General features: G+C 40.1%; 1 protein-coding gene across 36 annotated transcripts in view; it reads left to right on the top strand.

Annotated features, from left to right (window-relative positions):
* The window catches only part of ZBTB20 (zinc finger and BTB domain containing 20), a 457,627-nt gene that overhangs the window by 155,722 nt on the left and 291,701 nt on the right, over positions 1–10,204 (top strand). The gene's annotated exons all lie outside the window — the stretch shown is intronic.

The following is a 10,204-nucleotide window of genomic DNA, read 5'->3' as shown; positions in this document are numbered from 1 at the left end:
CGAGGGAGGGGGGCGATCGGCCCTACCTCCCACCACATTTCCCCTTATTCTGCCGTCAGATTTCCCTTATTCAGAGTTTGTTCAGGATAATTGTTCACAGACAATATATTTTTTTTTGCGCTCATGCTGTAATCAGAGGCTGTTGTCACTTGAAGCAGAGCACATCTCTTAGGTGGTGCTTTCTGCCAGAATGTGGAGGCTGAGATCAGAGTGAAGCTTTATGAGCTCCATTTGGTGCTTTTTACTTCCGTCTTGTTTCTCTCTCTGCAGGGGATGTGAAACTAGATTTGTCCTGTTTCCACAGCAGGGTTTTGGTTTATTTTGTTTTTCCATAGCATTTCATTCTGTGGCGCAAATCCAGAGGAGAGTGTGTTGCAGAGATGGATTTGAATGTCAGACAGAAAGAGTTGTGTTTAATAAACTCTTTGTTGTAAATTATAGAAACTAGGGAGCAGGAGGCCCATGTTTAATACAAACATTCTGTGGTTAACTTATCACTTTAAGTGTTTACCCCGTAACATAAAGAGCAGTGAAACAAGATAACTTTGCTAGAGGGGTTGCTCATGGGGTATGAAGCTCAAGACTGAAATTCCTTCATTGTGGGCAGGCATCTCAAACTCCCTCCACCTTCCATCTTTTTTTTTTTTTCCTCTGGCACATAAATTGATTATCATGTAATTCACCCTGAAATTGACTTCCTATATGTTCTCTTTGTGTTCCTACAAGAGGTATGTGGTGATAAGGAAGGTTGGTGGTGTTTGGAATAACCAAAAATCCCATTACCCCCTGGTGGTTCAGTATTGTGTCCTGCTTGTATACCTGCCATCGTCTTAGAGGTGGCTGCCTAGCAGAACTGAGAGACAATATAGGACTAGATCAACAAAAGGAAAGAAATTAATGTTATAGGCTTTCAGGAAAAAAAAAGGTGCTTTAGCAATATAATACCATACTTGAGGATGTCAGCCCAGCATGCAAACAGCTAAACGTGTAACTCCTCTTATACATAATGACTGCTGCTTGTTTTCCTGTGCTCACCAGCTTTTGAAAACTCCGTTCTGTTTGTATCGTACCATGAGTTACGTATCTATGTTGATCTCATTTCGAAGTGATTTGTCAACACGAGCCTATTGTGAAATTAAAGGTCAATAACAGGCCAGGCAGTTGACAGGGTAAGCACTGCACACTGGAAAGGGAGAGGTCAAGAATAGCACATCAAATCCTAAGTCTTCAGATGTGCCTCGTGAGTAGTGCGTTTTGCTGTTTAGGAACAGAGACGCTATAAAGCTTCAGAGTCAAGCGCTCATTCACAGCAGGACACAATATGCCAGTATCTGTCACATTCCAAGTCCTTGCAACACTATTGAAGTCAGAGAATTCAAGTCCCAGATTCCTGGCTTTTTTTAAAGATCAGCTCACTTTCTTTCTTGTTATTCCAGTAACTCTGACATATGTGCACGCACACACATATAGGTGCACTGATATTTTTCCAAAGTATGAAATTAAAAACAAACAACAAAAACATGTTTTTTTTTCTTTGTCCTTTTATTTTTTTTTTTGGCAAAAGGCACTTCATAAGTAGTTTATATTCCAGCTTCATTTTCTTCCATTCACCCTCTGCTGGGAGCTAAGTCCAAAGGATTAAGACAGGAACAGGCCTGTATTATATAATTTAATAAATTAAAAGTGTTCTAAATAGCTCTTAGAAAAAAAAAAGAAAAAAGATAGGATTTCCACTTTTGCTCGGAAAGAACTGATGCAATACTGTTTGCAATGAAGTGAGGCGATGCTGCTTTCCCTACATCTACTTTGGAATTCAATGAGCAACAATGTACAGACAGCAGTAAAGACTTCTATCCCTTTCTTTGCTCTTTCATCTGATTCTCCTGCTCCTAGTCTATAGGAGAATGAAGCTAGTCTGGCTAGAGAATTTGCACCCTGCTTTTCTCATAAGGAAGATGAAGTTTTTTTAGATAACAGTAGGGACAATTTCTGGTCTCATTGAAGTCACTGGCAGTTTTCCAGATGATTTGTTATGAGATTTGGCCTTGAGAAAAAGGATCAGTCACACTCATCTCCTTTTTATTCTGAACTAGAATGACCCATATCACTACCCAGTGATGGCTGCCTAGGATACTAGCAGTGAATTTTTGGAAAATGATCAAAAGTTCAAATATATGCAAGAATGCATGAAACCCACTGTCTAAGCAACCAGAGAGAATGCAGTTGGCCTCAGCAAAATACGTGATTAAATAGAACCAAATAAAATTGGAAGCTTGTTATGAAAGACCATCTCTATCCATTTTATTATTTGCCTATGAAATATTATGTTAGGGTGAGGCCTGGAACAGTCATCTCAAACCTAAATGTAAGTACGTATCTTCCTGCAGTCTCTGAAATTTTTTGATTGCAGAACACTATAAATGGTGCAAAACAAAGTCTCTTTTCCAAGTTCCCTACAGTGAACAATTTAAGAGCATTTAGTCTTAGCTGGTATTAGGACTTCATGTCCTCAGAGAATAAATGCTGCCCCTTTGATCTCTAGATATAAAAGTCACTATTTCCCAGGAGCTGGGGAAGATCTGGGGCCCCGGAGCAGAGACAGAGACACAAAATGAGAGCCTGGCAGCAGTGGTCCATTCCCAGCGTTGCTGCTGACTTGTTGCAAACTTGGAAAAAAAAAAACTATCAGTGGCCCCCAGTATTCCCTATTTTTGAAATGGATTTAAGAGTATTCATCTGTCTTAGCAACATTGATTAAGGAAGGAAACAAAATAATGTTGAAGAAATAGTCATATTTTCTGACCTTACTGTAGCTTCTTCCATTTTTTTTAAATTTTATTTTATTTTTGTGTAAGCAGGTAGTTTGCAAAGTAAATTCACAGACACCTGGTTTTGCATATCTGTATCCTGTGCAGTGCCCCTTCCTCTGGGTGAGGAGGTGAAAAATGATACTTGAATCTAAGACTCTTCCCTGTCTTCTGGAGGGGAGAAGCTGAATGCAGAGGTGGCAGGTCAAAGAGAATATAAGATTTCATTACAATCGAGTTGTGTCTGTATTTGAAAGCATTTTATTAACATGTTGCTATCCAGAGTTTTGCCTTTCAACATTTCTTGTAGGAGGTGAATTTTCCGGTTGGTTTGTCTTTGCTGTCAAAAAAGTCAAGCTGATTTTTTCTTTCTTCTGATTAAGTGAATAAATGTTAAGAGTAATTAAGCCAAGGAGAGTTTAAAATGTTTTTTTGTTTGTTTTTTTTTTTTTTGTTTGTTCACTCTTTAATTCCTAACCTAATAAACAAACTGCTTGTATCCATCTTTACAGAGAGATTTTAAAACCACTGTGCTGAAAGTGTAGTGTAAAAACACCAGTTCTCACTTCAGAGTCAAAACCACTTTGATGACCGCCAAACCTCATGTGTTAAACTTGCAAGTAGAAATCATGTTTTTCATTATTCGTTACCTCAAGGTTACTTCAGGGCTAGGGTTTCCCGTGAAGATCAAACAAGGGTTTTTTTTTTTTCCCTGTCTTGCACGTCCTCACTTGTGCCCAGATTATGCCCTCCGAAAGTACTAAGCGTCAAACTGTGGCCTTGAAGCTGGAGGGAGGATTGTTTGGTGTTTTTAAGGCTCTGATCAGCAGACCAAGAGAAATCTGGGTTCTTTTCCTCGTCTCTGGCTCTGTAACCTTGGAAAAGTCAATATATCTGTGCCTGTGTTCCCCGGCTGCAAAGGGCAGGGGATGCTCTTTCCCTGCTGCATTAGGGCCTTTGAAGATAAACCTGCTCTCCGAAACTGATAATGAGCACTAGAAAATGCATGTGTTGGTCAGGTTCCCAGTCCGTGGCCTGAGTGGGGAGTCTTTTCTCGCAGTGCCTAGTCCTGGAGATCTACCAGGAAACCTTCCTTACTCTAAGGCGATCACATAGGGCCTCTGTGCTCCTTCCTGAGCGCACCTTGTCAGCAGCTGCTTCGGGAAACCTCTGCTTCTCCCTCCGCTGTTGCCCTGGCTGTTGACATACAAAAGATTTGTGTGCTCCTCTCATGCTTGAGGGATGTAGAGACTGAAGTTGCCCAGCCTGGCTTAGTACTTTGGAGCTTTTGATCCCCTTTGCAGGGTGAAAAGGGCTGTTTCCAGAGCTCTAATGGAGCATTTTTCTGTGATTTATTATCTGCAAATGCTCGCGTTCCTGATACACTTCTTTTGGAAATGTTTTGCTGAAGCCTTATCCGCATAGGCTGATCATATGTGCCCCAGATATAAACAGGAAGGAAAGGTTTCCAGTTCCATCTGCTGCAGTCTAGAACAATTTTATCCACCGTTGGCTGGGGGGAAGCAATTCTGATTTAAAGGGCATGTAAGCTCTGCATTATTAGTCTGATAGGATAAGGTATTACAGTTTTTCTCCTGGTGAGTTTTTAAACCTGAGCTGAAAATAAGTGCACTGCGTGCTGTAAGTGAAGATGGATAAAACTTTAAATAAATAAGTAAAAAATAATAATAATAAAAAAAAAAACAGAGCTGGAACTGTGCATCAGTAATGTCTACTGGGCACCTGGACTGTTGGTTAAAATCCCATCAGGGAGAATCTTCTGCCAAATAGCCAGCCAGCTTTTCTCCGGCAACTTTCAACAGAGGTAGGTGGGAAACCCCAACAAAAACAGTCGAGCACATGCAAACTGTTTGTAGCCAGACAATTAATGGATGCAGCCTTTTCACCAGGGTCCCTTTTCCACTTGGTAACAGCCCATGCAGGCTGACCTGAGGGACATGCGCTGCTTACCAAGCCACTGTTCAGCCTTCCCAAAGACATCACTCTTCGGGTCGGGTCTGGATCAGAGGCACACCTTTGTAAATTTGGTGTTGGTGGCAGGGATTCAGGTAGAAGTAGCTCAGGTTTGCCTCGGGGTTTTCTGATCAGAAGCTGGTCTGTGGATTTAGGTAGGGATTTGCTGGATAAAGGCATAGCATTCAGCAGCTGAATTTTAACCCTCCCGGAGCACTTAAATCATTTGTTACCCACTTAGTGTACCTAAACACGGGTGTAATTTGCAGGATATGTTTCTCTTTTCCTCCAGGTTAAGATGTTCTTCTAAAGTTACTATTCTGAGTTCTGCTTTCCTCTGCTGTAGCAGCTGAAACTGCTCAGGGATAGTGCTGTCGTGGTGACACGTGGCATGGATAGTGCTGAGGGTCCCTTCTGTGGGGAGATGGGATGGGGACGTTAGTCCTGTGAGCTGCTGTGGTCCCCCAAAAAGCACCAAGACACGTTAAGAGATTTTTCTTCCTGGACATCGCTGCAGAAAGTCTGTCTGGCTGGTGGAAATAATCATAAAAAAGCTTTGAAACTGAGAGCAAGTAGGAGCTTCTAGCAAGGAGAAAAAAAAAAATAATCCAAAGGGGAAGTTAAAAAGTGACGGTGACCACGTATCCGTGTTTCTGTCAATTGAATTTGGAAGGGTTTCTCCCCAAAAAGCGCACGGAGATTTGCGGGGCTGCTGGCAGCCCTGCTGCCGCCGCACGGTGCCGGTGCCACGCGAGCGAGGAGAGGGCCGGCTGCACTTCTGGCCTCCCCCGGGGGACGGCTGTGAAGGAAGGAAGCCGATCACAGTGTGCAAAGTCTGAGAAGTGACAGTGTTTTGCACTCAAGGCAGCTACGCGAGGTTACCTGAGGACAGTGTCTGGCTCTACTGGCTGATTGCTTTGAGCATGTTAAAAAAAAAAAAAAAAAAAAAAAAAAAAAAAAAGGCAGCTAATGGGGGCACCTCCTAAGCAAACCAGATATCCCTTTTACCGTGCAGTCCCTGTTGAGAAGAGTATAATTTTACATTAATTACACCGGATAAGTAAGAATTTGTTATGTTCTGACTTGATCCAGTAAATTCCCATTTAACCCAGTTGTTCCTATTAAGTGTGTCAGCTCTTCTTTCAGAAGCTCGGCTCTGCAAAGACAAATTAGTGTGTTAACGTGAAAATACGTGCCTTAAGACAACAAAAATTAGGAAGCCCTTATCCCCCTTTTTTCAGAAAGAATTATTTATTGTGGAATATTGCAACGTAGTCTGGTTGCTTACAGTTGTTTGTAAAAATCAAATTTATTTTTGTTCGTGCTGTTTATTTTTTCGCTTGCAAGCCTTAACAACAGAATTCTGCTTGTCACTTTCATTTTCTTTAATGTACTTTCATTTTGTTTAAAGTTGATTTAAAGTTTCATTTTCAGATTCTCATATAAATACTGAAAAAAAAAAAAAAAGACCTGAAAGTACCGCCTAAGACTGATCTCTTCTCTGCTCTCTTTTTAAATTATACATAACATATACTAGACAATAGTCAGATCTAATTCTGGACTGCTTTGTTTATGTCAGTTTAAGTCAAAGCCTAGGGGAAAACCATTAGTTTATCTTGCATGCAATTAGGATGTGACTCCGTTCATCCAAAGTTGAGTATATTTTCAAAGACTTTCCCTTTGGAGTGCAGGTCCACTGCTTTTAAGGACTTACGGAGGAACTGACCCTTTCTGAAAACACGGTCTCAGTTGCAAGGTTCTTTCTCTCTCTTATTAAAAGCAATGAAAACTGTGTTGCTTATGTCCATGGTGATGTGACAGGACCTAAATGGGCATTTTGAAGTTGTCCTGTTTTTTGAGGGCACCTATATGCTAGGTATATTGACCTTCAGGTGTATTTTGTGTCATGTTTTCACAGGGAAATCAGGTTTAGGGAATAACAGAGCAATGTAATTGTAGTTTTTTTGTTTGCTTCTTTTACCTTTCACATGTCACTTGTTTCATCATTCTTTCACTTTTTTTGGATGGTGTCTTGCGTGCAGGAGGTGGTTTTATAGATCTCTTTCTGTTACGGGTGGACAGGTGGGTTTGGGGAGGAAGATTAAATCATTTCTAACATGCGATAATCAATTTGAGCATATGAGATATAGACGTACAAGAATCCCAAAGATGTCTGGATTGATTGAGCACATTACCCACTTGTTGCTTTTTAGCAGCTGATATATAGCTTAGACACAAAATGAGTGCATTATATTAGGGATGTTTGATAGCTCTGATTCTGTTTGTGCTCAGAATGTGGTATTTTAGAATGCACATTTGTATATGAGGAATTATTATCACAGTTTATTGTTTATTATACATTTTACTGTTTGAGTCGAATTTTTTGCCCAGAGAAGCTGTGGATGCCCCATCCCTGGAGGTGCTCAAGGCCAGGCTGGATGGAGCTTTGGGCAACCTGGGCTGGTGGGAGGTGTCCTTGCCCATGGCAGGGGGTTGGGACTGGGTGGGCTTTAAGGTCCCTACCAACCCAAAGCATTTTGTGATTCTGTGAATGTGACAGATCTGTTTTTCTGCCCTATCACTGCATCATACGAAATGCATGCCGTACTTCTAAATGCACCAAAGTGTCCACAACGTGATGTTAATGTTCAGTCTTTGGCCCACAATGTAATTTTCACACACGTAATAAGTAACCAGACCCAAACTGACTTTGAAAGATGACCTGCTTGTATCCTAAAATGGATTTAAATGCATTCCTTCTCATATCGTTCAATCCCAGGTGGGTCACTTTTTAATTCTACTCCCTATAAGGGTGTTCCTGTTTTGTATTTCAAAACCTGGATTTTCATTTAGCAATTAATGTGGGTGATTCAAGTCACTCCTTCTGTATTTTATTAATTTTTGCCAAATATAGTATTTCTCTGCCTACTGTTGATTGAGCAGAATGGAACTTGCCTACACAAAATTTCTTAGGAAATACAATTTGCACATCCAGATTTCTAACTACACCCACTCTCCCCATTATTGCAAGGTGTTAATCTAGTTGTATGATGCTGCCTGCACAGATGCATACCCTCTTTAAAATAGGTTATGTGCCTAAATCCTTGAGAGAGAGCTCTAATACTGAATTTTTCTAGGTCTTTTTGCTCACTGAATATTTAGCCCTTGTGGTTACTTTAACAATTTTTGTGAAGGCTTTTCCGTGTTTTTAGAAAGTGCTTTTAGTAAGTAGTTTAATCCTAAACAGCAACCGAGTTCTGTTGCAGCAAAAGCAACTACTGATTTTAAAAGTAATTTTAAATTTACACATATCCATTTTGGCAGTACTTTTGATTTGAGCAGTTCTCTTCCAGAAATCTACCCTGGAGAAAATGTTTTTAATCAGGTTAAAATGGAGGCAAGATAGGAAAAAAAAAAAATATGTTTGCTGTGGCTTGACTGCAGCAGTGCTAATGAGCTCTGCTCTAATACATGAAGGAACATATGGCCCCCATCTGAATACAAACTGGACACAAAGCAGTAATTCAGCTGAGATGTCCTGAATATTGTAAACTGGGTGAATGTGGTTGAAGGTGTTTATAAACGGTGGCTGAATCCCACACACTGACTCACTGCTTTCTAATGTCCGGGGCTCAAGGTGCTATTTGTAAGAGTATAGAAAATGACCAGTAGAGGGAATTCTTAATTAATGCTAACAAAATAGCTAACTGAAGTGTTATGTTATGAAGAAAAGACTTCTTGTGCTCGTGACGCAGCAAGAGACGGATTATGGAGAGGGCGAGTTAGGAGAAGAAAAATCACAGGACAAGCAAATTGAGTATTTACTGGCAAATAATTGCTCTCTTAAGCTGTGGCTCTCTTCCTAAATTCTTGGCATTCCTGAGCACTAGAAGCATTTTCAAAAAATGCATCGTTACAGAGTAGATGTAAAAAAAACCCTCAAAGGCTGATGTTACAGACTTGTGCAGGTAAGAATGTGTGTTACTGCATATATTTCTTCTGCAGCTTTAGATTGACCATTGTTTATGGGAGTGCTCGTTGTTTTTTTTTTTTGTTTGTTTGTTTTTTTGTTTTTTTTTTTTTTTTCCTGTTTCTGAAGAAGTGATATTTTGGTTTCACAGCTCTATTTCGTCTAGAAGTTGGAATAGTGGAGATAGTCTTCTAGGTTGTAGTGTATGCTTTTGTGTCAGCAAAGATATACCGATGTACAAGGAAATAAAACAAGCTTTTGGCAGAGAGTATGTGGCCTGATTTTATTTAGTTTAAATGGGTTCCAGCTTTTTCCTCTACCTTAAACATCTCCACAGCAGCTGAGTGTGGGGCAGAAACATATGCCCTTATGTGCTTGCATTTTGCTACAGGCTGATTTCACTGGAGGAATGCTTGGGGAGATTCTGCAGGGACAGAAGTTTTTCTAAGTAAGTCTCAGAGGCTGCCTGCATCTGTACATCTTCCCTAGGCGTGTCTCCCCGAGGAAATGAGATTTCTGGGAACCCACTCTGTTTGCTCCTGGATGCAGTTAGTGTTACCTGTCTCCAATTCTGTTATTTTATTTTATTATTATTTTTTTTTAATTTAGCCACATTCAGCCAAGTTTGATGAGTAAAAGTCTCCAAGATACCAAGGCTTCCACATGTTTTGTGGAACTAGGCAGCTCTTTAAAGGCGAAAGGCTCTGTTAATGACCCCACTGAGGGAGAGGCTACCTCACAATTTTACCAAAATTATACATCAGAGACCCAGCGTGGACAGAAATCCATGAGAATGCAGCCTCATTTGGCTGTCTGTGAACTGGTACAACTTCATGAGAATCTGATTTTTGTTTATCCCACATGTAAACTTCTTTTTATAATAGTAAAAAGGTCTGTTTGAGCATGGAGATCTGTAGATGGTTAACAATGCTTTGCCTTAAATTTGATTCTTTTTCATGTCTTAATTGACGAATAAAGAAACACTATCACTAGCATTTTTTTTGTTATATCTACAAAATATTCTTCTTCTTTTCTGCCCCCACTTCATTACGTGCATTAAAAGAAATGGCCAAAATAATCTCACTTTTCACAAGTAAATAAAAATAGCACGTACCCCTGAAGAGCAGAAATGTTCTTTGATTTTACAAGGATCTGATTTTGGTTGTACAAACTCTGTCGTGTGGGGTATTTAAGTTGAATACTGGACTGAGGAGCATAATACGCATTTCAGACACCACTCTGGAAAGCTATACCATTAGCATCACAGAACCCAGTATCAGGTCCTTCAAAAAAAAATTGCCGAGTTTCCAGTAAAGAGTAAGTGATTTAACCTTTCCCACAAGGGTAGTTTCTCCTTAATAGGTATCAAATTGAAGTTTGCTTTTGTCTTTAAACACGGTTGGTTTTCAGTCCTCATTCCTTATTGTACCATAATTGCGGATATTCTGTTTAT

Source organism: Aythya ferina, assembly GCF_964211825.1.
Source record: "Aythya ferina genome assembly, chromosome: 1".
Taxonomy (NCBI): Eukaryota; Metazoa; Chordata; class Aves; order Anseriformes; family Anatidae; genus Aythya; species Aythya ferina.
The sequence above is the reverse complement of the archived record's forward strand: the minus strand, read 5'-3'. Positions and strand labels throughout refer to the sequence as shown.